Raw genomic sequence first — 13,110 nt, 5'->3', positions numbered from 1 at the left:
TTTGTTGCTGTGATTGAGGGATGGTTGTAGAGTTAGTTGAAGGATAAAATAATTAATTTTTTTATAACCTAATAGGGGTATCTTTTTTATTAATTATTTTTTACTGCTTTATTATTGTTACAGATAGTTAATCAATATTTTTTTATTTTTTGTATAACAATAATTTACAAATATAAGTTTAAATTAATAACAATATCATATGAGTCTAAGTCAATTGATTAATTAGATCTGAGTGTTATAAATCTTATAATAAGTAAGAGTTAAGTCTAGTGAAAAGGAATATTCTCTTATGTTGTAACAAATTAATACTATTTTAATCTTTATAGGAAACCGTATTAACTTTTAATACTTAACTGTGTCACGATTATAAATGTCTTTTTAAGATATGCTATAGTACTATGGAGAAAAAAAAAGTCACTTAGTGAGGCATTTATTTCATGTAGTAATTGAGTGGCCTAATTCCGTGTATTTATTAAAAAAGTATTCAGTACTACTGATTATTTTTATTTGTTGTCTCTTTATTTTTTTTTAAAAGAACATTAAAACTTAAAAGGGGCTATTATAATAAATTATGTCAGTAAAAAAAATTATGGTCTGCTTTTTTTAAAAGAAAAAATATTGTGACTGCTTTTTATTTTGTTAAAAAAACTTTTAATAATAATAATATTTTTGGCGGATTAGCGTCAACATTATTATAGAATTTTTTTTGTTATATTTTCTAGTTATCATACGCCAATAAATGAAAATATTATATTTTTTGTCATAATAGTTGTTAAAGATTTGACAATCCTATATAGGTCCTAGATTTAATGTTTTAAAAAAATATGGGGAGACAAAAAATAAAAATAAAATAAGAAATATACTTTTTTAGTCGAAAGAGTAAAATATAAAGAGGTGAATCTATTAAATAAATAAGAGAAAGATAAATTGGTTTTTTCAAGAAAACATACTTAACGACACTTTTTTTTTTTTTTACAATAATCACACTCATATTCACCAATTTTATGGATGGCACTGAGAGCTAGTAACCCCAAGAGAACCTTCTCCACAACCGATTATTTTTCTGACACAATTTTTTGAATTTGACGGGAACGTGTGTATCTATGATGATAATTTCAAAGTTTAAGGTGGTTGAGAATACATATTCGAAATTGAAAATTGAAAATTATAGGATTATTTTGAGCACATAGTATGTGTTTCATTTAATGGTTTAAATTTTAACTTTGTACTTCTCCTCTCTAGATTACTAGCTAGATTTCCCATGCTTTATTTTATTTCAAGTTTTTAACTTTTTATGCTCTGCAATTGATCTACGAGTTTTGGAATTAGAGAACTCTCGATCGTTGAGTCATTTTGTTCAAACGGGTTTGCTATAATTTTGAAGTGTGAATTTCACATTAAAAAAAATGCTCAGTACGTCCCCACGCTAACACCCGTTGTTACATCTATGAGGTCAAAGGCACCCTCTACTTTCCATAATGCATGGAGTTTTTCTGGTTAAGAACCCCAAGATTTTCCCCAATCACTTAATCACTAAACATTTCCTCTCCATTGGCTGAATAGAATGTTGGAAGCCCACGTTGCATTCACGTTCCACGTTCCTTTTTTCTATCTCTTATCTCACGTACTAATAAACTTCCCTTTCCCTTCCTATCTCACGTTCTTGAGAGCTCTGTGATGGACAGACTCTATAAATAGGATGAGGTGCTCTCAGTTTTGTATCACCAAACCCACTTCTCTATTCAGAAAAAATACATCATCTATTCAGAGTGAGTAAGGGTCTGGAAGAACAAACTTCCCGTTTAATTTGCAATGGCGGGAGATACGCTCGTAATATTTTTAATTTCCGCTGTTTGATCTAAATATGTCATTTTAATTGCGGGTTTTGTTTACTGTCTTGGAATTGTTAATCTACATTTTAAACTAACAATTTTAAATAAAGCTTGACTTGATCTAGTGGTAGATGTGGTTTATATTACCTCTTTGTTGTGGGTTCGAATCTTAGTGGAAGCTTTTTCTTCCTTGTTTTCGTTTTTAATTAATTAAAAGGAACGCGAAAACATTTTGGGCTAGTTTTGAACCCTCACCCTGCAAGCATGAAAGGACTCCCTTTACAGCTAAGCTATTGCAATTTAATTGTTTATTAAGTGCAGTTCATGTGTATTTATAACTTCTAAAGGATAAATCATTTATGCACAAACTGTTTAAAATTGTGTGTCTCTAAGTTATGCTGAACATGCAATATTATGTTAAATACTTGTATGCATTGGATTTGATCATTTAAAGTTTATTACATGTTGAATGGATATACGTACAATGTTATTTTGAATTGGTATACATGTAATTTTTATGATTCAATATTGAGCACATTTGCATTATTAAGTATGTTTATGCAAAGATTATTTTTGAATGTTAAGTGATTAATATAATTTTATTAAATTAGAGAATAGCCACAACATCTTTAATTGAGTAAAATTATATGCTAAATTTATAATCACATTAGAAATATTAATTGTGATTAATCATATGTAATGTGATGAAATCTACCCACAAGAATTTTGTTATATTTGTATGATTAATTAGGATAAAATATTAAATTATATTTCTTAATTTACCCATAGGAATTAAGGAAAAGAACATGATTTACTAGTTTTATCATAAAGTTGCATGATGAATCTAATTGAGTAGGACTTTAGCCCACAGACAAGTTTTGTGTCACTAGATTCATATATTGAGACGTGATTTGCATTGGCAAAACATGACATTTGTTTAGTCTCAAATTTTCTTAATGAGCATGTGTGTTTGTTTGCAGTTTCACAATCTATGAATATTTCTTGTGACCTTTCCATTTTGAAAGGTGATAATTATAAGGTTTTGAAGGAAAGAGTTCTCCTTCATTTGGGCTGGATGGATATTGACTATGCTATAAGGAAGGATGAGCCATCGGCTATTACTGAAACTAGCGAACCTGATGCTGTTGATCTTTATGAAAAGTGGGAGAGATCTAATCGTCTCTCCGTTATGTTCATAAAAACCAACATATCAGCTAGTATCCGGGGTTCAGTTGACTAGCATGATAAGGTCAGAGATCTGTTGAAAGCCATTGATGAACAGTTTACGATCTCTGAGAAGTCGCTTGCTAGCACACTCATTATGCAATTCTCTTCCATTAAGCTTACTGGAACGAGAGGTGTGCATGAACATATCATGCGCTTAAGGGACATAGTGGCTTAGTTGAAAACCCTGGAAGTTACCATGTCTGAATCCTTCCTGGTACATTTCATTTTATGCACCCTACCTCAACAATATACACCCTTCAAAATCTCCTACAACACACATAAGGATAAATGGTCTATTAATGAATTGATGACCATGTGTGTTCAAGAAGAGGAGAGATTGATAATGGAAGAGGGTGAGAAGGTAAATTTGACTACTTCTACTTCTGGAAAGGATAGGAAGAAGTCTGTAGGCACCAATAAAGGAAAGATTCCGACTCAACCAACAATTAAAAAGGAGTCAAAGTGTTTCTTCTGTAAAAAGAAAGGACACATGAAGAAAGACTGCCCCAAATTTAAAAGTTGGTTTGAGAAGAAAGGTACACCATTGACTTTCGTTTGTTATGAATCTAATATGATTAATGTGAATCATAATACATGGTGGATTGACTATGGTTCTACAATCCATGTTTCTAATACCTTGCAGGGTATGGAAAGCCTTAGGAAGCCAGTGGGAAGTGAGCAGTGCATCTACTCAGGGAGTAGGATGAGCTCGCATGTAGAGGCCATTGGAACGTGCGTCTTAGTTTTAAGTAGTGGCTTTAAATTACATTTGGAGAAAGTTTTTTATGTTCCTAGTTTCTGTAAAAACTTAATTTCTGTTTCTAAACTTGCACCTTTGGGATTTTATTTTAATTTTACAGACTTTGGTTTTAATTTACTAAATAAATCTGAAATTATTGGTTGTGGTCAATTGGTTGATGGTCTTTATTTGATTGAATTGAAAAACGACGCTACTTCTATGCACGTTTCTGTTGGGTTAAAACGATGTATTGTGAATGAAGAATCCTCTATGTTGTGGCATCGAAGATTAGGACATATCTCTATTGAAAGAATCAAGCGATTAGTAAATGAAGGAGTACTTAGTACTTTGGATTTCGCTGATTTTGAGACTTGTGTAGATTGCATTAAGGGTAAGCAAACTAACAAGTCTAAAAAGGGTGCAAAGAGGAGTTCTAATTTATTAGAAATTATACATACAGACATATGTTGTCCAGACACGGATGCAAATAGTCCGAAATACTTCATAACCTTTATAGATGATTATTCACGATATATGTATCTCTACTTACTTCATTCTAAGAATGAAGCTTTAGATGCCTTTAAAGTTTTTAAGGCTGAAGTTGAGAAACAATGTGGAAAACAAATTAAGATCGTGAGATCAGATAGAGGTGGGGAGTACTATGGTAGATACACAGAGGATGGACAAGCACCAGGCTCATTTGCGAAATTTTTTCAAGAACATGAGATTGTTGCCCAATACACTATGCCTGGTTCTTCGGATCATAATGGTGTGGCAGAACGAAGAAATCGAACCTTATTAGACATGGTGAGAAGCATGAGGAGTAATGTAAAGCTTCCTCAATTTTTGTGGATTGATGCTCTTAAGACGGCTGCGTATATATTAAACCGAGTTCCAACCAAGGTTGTCTCAAAGACACCTTTTGAGTTATTCAAGGGTTGGAAACCAAGTTTGCGACATATACGCGTTTGGGGATGCCCGTCTGAAGTAAGAATTTATAATCCACAAGAGAAGAAACTAGACCCTAAGACTATTACTAGGTATTTCATTGGATATGCTGAAAGGTCTAAAGGGTATAGGTTCTATTGTCCATCCCACAACACTAGGATTGTGGAATAAAGGAATGCAAAGTTTCTTGAAAATGACTTGATCAGTGGGAGTGATCAATTTCAAAACATTTCTTCTGAAAGGGATCACTATGAAGCTGAACCTTCTGGGACAAGTAATAGGTGGGTAGTCATTCCCACCCCTCAAGTTAAAATGGGTGTTAGACAACCAATGATTGAAGTTCCACAAGCTGTTGAAAGTGATCATGTAGATCAAGTTGTTTGTGAGGAACAACATGATGATACTGAACAAACTGGTGAAGAACCATTTGAACAAGTTCCTCAGCAAGATGACCAAACAACATTAAGAAGATCTACTAGAATAAAAAAGACAACAATTCCTAGTGATTATGTAGTGTACCTACAAGAATCTGACTACAACATTGGAGCCGAAAATGATCCTGAGACGTTTTCACAAGCCATGAGTTCTAAGGAATCAAATTTGTGGTATAATGCTATGAGGGATGAGATGGATTCTATGGCATCTAACCAAGTTTGGGATCTCGTTGAGTTTCCTATTGGTGTAAAAGCCATCGGATGTAGATGGGTCTTCAAAACAAAGAAAGACTCAGAAGGCAACATTGAGAGACATAAGGCAAGACTTGTTGCTAAAGGATTCACTCAAAGAGAAGGAATCGATTACAGAGAGACCTTTTCCCCTGTATCTAAGAAAGACTCTCTTCGAGTAATTCTGGCATTAGTAGCTCATTTTGATCTTGAGCTGCATCAAATGGATGTGAAAACGGCGTTCCTGAATGGTGATCTAGAATAAGAGGTTTACATGAAACAACCTGAGGAATTCGTATCTAGTGTTGGTGAGCACTTAGTCTGCAAGCTTAATAAGTCCATCTATGGATTGAAACAAGCCTCCCGTCAGTGGTATTTAAAATTTCATGAGGTCATTTCTTCATTCAGCTTTGAAGAGAATGTCATGGATCACTGTATATACCAGAAGGTTAGTGGGAGTAAGATTTGTTTCCTTGTATTATACGTAGATGATATTCTACTTGCGACTAATGATAAGGGTATGCTATATGAGGTGAAACAATTTCTCTCAAAGAACTTTGATATGAAGGATATGGGAGAGACATCTTATGTCATAGGCATAAAGATCCATAGAGAAAGATCTCGAGGCATTTTAGGCTTGTCTCAAGAAACCTATATCAACAAAGTTTTAGAGAGATTTAATATGAAAGATTGTTCACCAAGTGTAGCTCCCATTGTGAAGGGTGACAAACTTGCTTTGAGTCAATGCCCCAAAAATGATTTTGAGCGGGAACACATGAAAAATATTCCATATGCTTTAGCAGTTGGAAGCCTTATGTATGCTCAGGTTTGCACTAGACCTGATATTGCATTCGCTGTTGGAGTCTTGGGAAGATATCAAAGTAATCCAGGTATTGACCACTGGAAAGCTGTAAAGAAAGTGATCAGATATCTTCAAGGAACAAAAGATTACATGCTCATGTACAGACAAACTGATTTTCTGAAAGTGATTGGCTACTCCGACTCAGACTTTGCTGGTTGCGTTGATTCACGAAGATCAACATCTGGTTATATTTTTATGTTAGCCAGTGGAGCTGTATCTTGGAGAAGTGCCAAACAAACCTTGACTGCTACTTCCACTATGGAGGCTGAGTTCGTTTCTTGTTTTGAGGCTACCTCGCATGGTGTATGGTTGAAGAGTTTCATATCTGGCCTTAGAGTTGTGGACTCTATTTCTAGGCCATTAAAGTTGTATTGTGACAACTTTGCTGCGGTGTTTATGGCTAAAAATAACAAAAGTGGAAGTCGAAGTAAGCACATCGACATTAAGTACTTAGCCATAAGAGAACGTGTTAAAGAAAAGAAAGTGGTCATTGAACACGTCAACACTGAGTCAATGATTGTTGATCCTTTAACTAAAGGCATGCCACCAAAGAATTTTAAGGATCATGTAGTACGAATGGGACTTGGTTCCATGATGTAATTTCATTGTACGTACATTTGTTATTTTCAATGAAACTCTTATTCAATTAGATATGGTTTTGTGCACATATTTATTTATTTCGAGAAAAATCATTCGGTTTAGATATAGAATAAACATATGGTTTATTCATTAAGTTGAGAGCTAGTGTTGAGAGACTTGATATATTGTGGTACATGGAAGATACTACTCATCATCAGAGGACCTATCGCCATGACTCATATATTATGTTTCTTGTTATGGTTGATGTTGAGTTAAATGGACCAAGTGGGGGAATGTTGGAAGCCCACGTTGCATTCACGTTCCACGTTCCTTTTTATTATTATTATTTTGGAACATTTAGTTATTTTGAATCTGGTCCATTTTCCATCCACATTCAACCCATATCTTTGCAAATATATTTGCAACCACATTCAGTAACAAATCACGTACCCATCAGTTATCTCACGTTCTGATAACAAGTTGAAAGCTCTGTGATGGACAGACTCTATAAATAGGATGGGGTGCTCTCAGTTTTGTATCACCAAACCCACTTCTCTATTCAGAAAAAATACACCATCTATTCAGAGTGAGTAAGGGTCTGGAAGAACAAACTTCCCGTTCAGTTTGCAATGGCTGGAGATACGCTCGTAATATTTTTAATTTCCGTTGTTTGATCTAAATATGTCATTTTAATTGATTTGCATGTTTAGATCAGTATATGTATATTTTTACATGGAAAACTTTGGCAATAGACAAACAAATACGTACCATTCTCGTAGCTAAGTTTCATGGCTCCTTCTTGCAATTAACAAATTCCTAGGTACGTGGTCTAGGTGATGACACCTTTCCTATCATTTTATCTTTAGAGGTCGGCTTTGGGGGGATTCTTTTGGTGCTAACACATTCTCGTATATTACTATTCTACTTTGATCAATAGTATTCAATTATTGAGTGCTAATAAATTTCAAGTTTTCATTCTGGGTAAGTTCTTACACAAACAATCTCATTGACATGCCAGCACAGAACACAACAGTTTCTGCATCTTCACACCAATTAAACAAAAATAATTTCCTCCATTCCATCATGTTCAATAACCAACCCATCGACCCCTAAAACTGCCTCCAAATCCTCCGCAATCACGACGGCACTTTCACTCGCCTAAATGACGACGCCGTTTTGCACACCCCATCCACCTTCTTCGGACCCCACTCTCTCAGTCCTCACCATCAACCAACAAAACAACACCTGGCTCCGCCTATTCCTACCCCGAATAGCACTATCCTCAAAATCTAAATGCGACCACACGATCACTACCAATGTTTAATACCTTGGTTTTTGTTGATGTTTGCTGGGACTCTATATCGATCTCTATGCTTGTTTCAAACCAACGACCAGAAAGTTGAAATTTATGCTCCAAATTATCAAATCTCTCGTGAAACTGACATTTAAAACCTTGATTGTGTGCTAATGTATATATGGAGTAAAAAATATTACATAATCTATTTTACACGCATATATAATCTGTATTTTATATCTATTGATGTTACACTGTCTTTCACAGATTATAATTTTAATGGAAGAAATTAATATTGATTTTTTTTTCTTGCAGGTCTACGTGCGTGTGAAGTGGTGAATGATTTGAGCCACTGAAGATCCATGGCTTGATATTGCGTCAACCATTCTTCGGTGGAACTCAGAGGACCGAGTCAGAGTTGAGGCTTGAGAATAACCCAATTATTCCGTTGTATCGTACCGATTTGATGTGGGAGTTGGCACTGCCAATTGGTGCAGAACGTGACCATGAATATTGCAATCTTAGGGCAGGGAATTGGGTTGAGAAATTGGTTAAGATGAAGTAGCATGGGTGGAGGGTGTTGGTGAGTGGCAACGGTAGTGACCCATTGGTGGATCGAGACACGGAGTTGGCAAAGTTGATGGAAGAAAATGGGATGCAAGTGGTGAAGGACTTTGAAGAAGAAGGGTTTCATGGAGTGGAACTTTTTGAGCCTATCTAAAGCAATGAAACTCTTTGCGTTAGTGAAAGGTTTCGTTTACGTACATTGATGATTAGGGCATGAAATTTTTTGAAAGAATAGTTAATTGTTATTTATAGATGTTGTGATGTAATTTATTTCAGTTTATTAGTTGTTGAAGTTTTTATTTCAAGTATGTATTGAGTGGCCCAATTCCATGTCTTTATTCTTTCACCAATTTACTTTTGAGTTGGGTTAAAAATAGGCTTAAGTGATCCATTTTTGCGATACTTGTTAATTACGTGTACTATAACTGTTTAAAAAGTTTGTACTGAACTAAATAATACATCGGATTTATATTCAAAATCCGAGCATATATGTTCAAATCAAGTTCCAGCTAAGTTAGATCTTGTTTACTCCTACAATAAATTAAAAATGTGCAAGAGTAACAATTAACATATAAGAACCGATGATGTTTGCGGATATAAGAACCAAATCAACAAGCTTTTACTTAGGCATAAAGATCATATTGAGACCAATAATGGTTAATTAGTTTAACTGATAGGTTTGGACTCCTTAAATATGTGATGATCAGAATCAGAAGTTTGAATTCTAACTAGTGTATACAGAGAAATTATTGTTAGAAAATGACAAATTACCTATGAAATCATATGCGTGGAAAAAAAAAACTTATCGATAATATTTTTTATCAGAACATATCCGGAATCTATTAAATTATGTCTCAAATATGAATAAAAAAAATGTAAAAGAAAAAACGAATTGGAAATTTGGAACTACCGACTTACATTATTATTAAATTAAATTCAAGGCAGGTACATATGCATGGATTAATAAAAGAATAGAATAACTTCCTTCAATTCACAACTTCTCTACATTCTACCTACATTGCAACACTTTCATTCATCTTCATGCTAAACTAAGTCCCCACTCTCACCATGTCTAAACAACCCATTGATCCCTACAAACACCTCGACATGGTTCTCAACCTTAACGGAACCCTAACTCGCTTGCGCCACATTCCCCACACCGCACCCTCTTCAGACCCCACTCTCCCAGTTCTCACCAAAGACCTCACCATCAATCAACAAAACAACACATGGCTCTACTTATTCCTCCCACGAATAGCACTGTCCCCAAACCCTAAGAAGTAACCTTTCATCGTTTACTTCCACGGTGGCGGCTTCATCGTAGCCAGTGCCACCTCTACCATGTTCCACCACTTCTGCGCTCCCATGTCCGCCGCCTTCCCCGCCGTGGTCACCTCCGTCAAATACCACCTCGCGCCGGAGCACCATTTCACGACGACATACGATGACACGGTGGAAGCCTTAGAGTTTATCCGAGACAACAACGATGAATAGTTGACAAAACACGCCAACATGTCTAGTTGCTATCTCATGGGAAGCAGTGTCAGGGCCACAATTGCCTATTTCATGGGTCTACGCGCGATCGACATGGCGCGCGATCTTGAGCCGTTGAAGATCAGAGGGCTGATATTGTGCCAAGTGTTTTTCGGTGGGACCCAGAGGTGCGAATCTGAGATTAGGCTCAAGGACGACGAGGTTGTCCCGCTGTGTGTGATTGATATGTTTTGGGAGCTGGCGCTGCCGGTTGGCGTTAACCGTGATCACGAGTATTGCAATCTGAGGGTTGAGAAGTGGGTTGGGAAATTGGGGATGATGAAGGAGCTAGGGTGGAGGGTGTTGGTGAGTGGGAATGATGGGGACCCTGTGATTGATCGTGAGAAGGACTTGGTAGTGTTGTTGGAGGAGAAGGGTGTGGATGTGGTGAGTGATTTTGACATAGATGGTTGTCATGGGGTGGAGTATGCTGATGAATCAAAAGCAAACCAACTCATCCTGGTAGTCAAACGTTTTGTTTCATGAATATAAGTACTATACCGAAGAATTGTAAGAATGTTATGCTTTTTCTCTTTTCTTTTTTAGATCCTAGTATGAACGTTATCTTAGTTGGTGTGTTATGCTTATCTTTTCTTTTTGTTGTGATATGGTTGATAGAGTTAGCCTAGGGAAATGCTAGTAGGGCCAAGGCTAAGGTGGACAAGTTTTTAAAATGACTCATGGTGAATAAATTTTATTAACCGTTAGATTTATTTGTTCCATACATTTGCAATCTACGCTATACACATTGGATTTATTCCTCCCTCACCGCTATCTAGCCAATCATCATTCACCATCCCCAGAGACCATTTTTAACGGTGATTTCTTTTAATAATCTTTCCTCGCCATCATCGCCTTTTCCTCTATGCAATAGTCTCTTTTACAAATTGATGAAAGCAACATAAACATGAAAGTTGATACGTATTACTGAAAGCAATCACATGAGTTGAAGGTTTGTGTTAACAAGAGTACATATGAGTTGCTTCCAACCTTAAGCACTCATTGAAGGTTTCAATTTTTAACAACCATGCATATGAGTCATCCCTAAAAATATCACACACAAAACAAAAGTTTCAATTTTTATCACAAATCCCCTCAAATTGATCAAACCCAAACTTTTCTTTTTTTAATGGTTTGAAACTGCGAATGTGCAAGGCCACTATAGCACTGGAAAGAGGAACATGATTGGGTGGAGGGGAGCACTCTCTTAAGCGGCCAACAATGGAACAAGGTTAAAATTGTGCCATGTTTGGGGGAGGACTTCAAATAGCTTACCATTCTTAGGGTGACAACGTCGTCAATGTGTAAGTGTGCAACTTTGACGATATCCAAGAGCTATTGGCAAGGTACACAACTATTGTCGAAGTTGAAGATGCACACTATTCTCATTATGCGCCCTAAAGATCTTGATCACAGGGAGGTCCCGGCCCAAAGGTTTCGATTTTGACATGAAAGTTGATGGTGGAAGATGCACTTGCCATAATTGATCTGGTAGGTGAAGATGGTGGTGACCATAATGTTGGTATTTGAGGGGATCCTTATAAAATATCAATATAACTATCAGGAACACATTACGTTAATTGATTAAGAAGAGTTTTAGGAATACATGGATCCATAATGATTAATCAAACAAACCCAATGAAATCTAAATTTGTAGGTGATTTCTGATCTATTTACTTTTCTTAGGATTTGTTATGGAACAGATAACTGGCTAACAGGTGACTTTATGGTTCTTCCTCAATCGGAACCTCTTTATTCGTTAATAGGACATTCGTAACTCTTCAAATGGAGAAAAGAAAAATTATATGTGATGACTCGGTATATTGAGGATCACAACCTTCTCATAGTGTGTTAACCTAATAGGGTTCCCATTATCCCTTAATAGACCAGCTGACATATGCTCATTTAAGTCCATATCATCTGATTTAATTGTCTAACGGGTTCACTTAATTTGACCACATAAAATAAAACTCACTAATGATAACTAGCTAATATAATTGTCTTATAATATTAGTCCATATTAATTATTGGAATAGAAAATTCCAACAATCTCCCACTTGGACTACATATTGTAACAGTTATATCAAAAATCCTTAATTAAGAGCATATCTATATGCTATTTACCTTTAGATTTTCACCTTAACAACTTGGTCCATCTCATATATCAATAATGGAATCATTGAGGTTTTCGTCACTATAACAAATGTAACTAGACCTCAATGACCATTGCATCAATACACTCAATGACATAGGTCAATATGGATAAACAACATAAAAATTACATGCAATGTGATCTTAGTCATGCCTATTTTCAACTGGTTCAAACTTTATTCTTTATAGAGATTTATCCAAACACAACATAAATATTGCAAACAAAATAAACTTATAGCGAAATGATAAACTTCAACTTTATTTCTAGAGAAAATCCAAACAACAAATGTTCGTAAACCCTAAGATATAGAACATAAATAAGACTCCCACTAAACTAAGGTACTATCAAGAATTACAATCATATGAGCAGTGTGCTCATGAAAAAATTTAAGTGTCATACCTTTAGTAAGTGGATCAGTTAACATGCAATGAGTTCTTATATGTTCTATACAAATCTGTATTTTTTGAATTCTTTATTTAACAACCAAATACTTTATGTCAACAAACTTTTACTCGGTTGAATCCTTAATAATACTTCTAAGATATTGTCCCAATAAACACCCAATGACTACTTAATGTTGACAACAACAGGAAAGCTAGTTACAATAATTTAGCAATCATAAATTTTAGTATAATACTCATATCAAAATATTAACTCCACTAACACGATTAAATGTGGATCCTTATGTGGAGTGATTGCTATTAAAATATTT

At 35.3% G+C, this 13,110-nt stretch overlaps 1 pseudogene; it reads left to right on the top strand.

The window, feature by feature from the left end:
- Window positions 1–9,781: 9,781 nt before the first annotated feature.
- Window positions 9,782–10,777, top strand: LOC114368409 (annotated as a pseudogene).
- Window positions 10,778–13,110: the final 2,333 nt, after the last annotated feature.

The sequence above is a fragment of the Glycine soja genome, chromosome 9 (assembly GCF_004193775.1).
Source record: "Glycine soja cultivar W05 chromosome 9, ASM419377v2, whole genome shotgun sequence".
In the NCBI taxonomy this organism is placed as follows: Eukaryota; Viridiplantae; Streptophyta; class Magnoliopsida; order Fabales; family Fabaceae; genus Glycine; species Glycine soja.
Note: the sequence above shows the minus strand (reverse complement) of the source record. Positions and strands in the feature narration are given on the sequence as shown.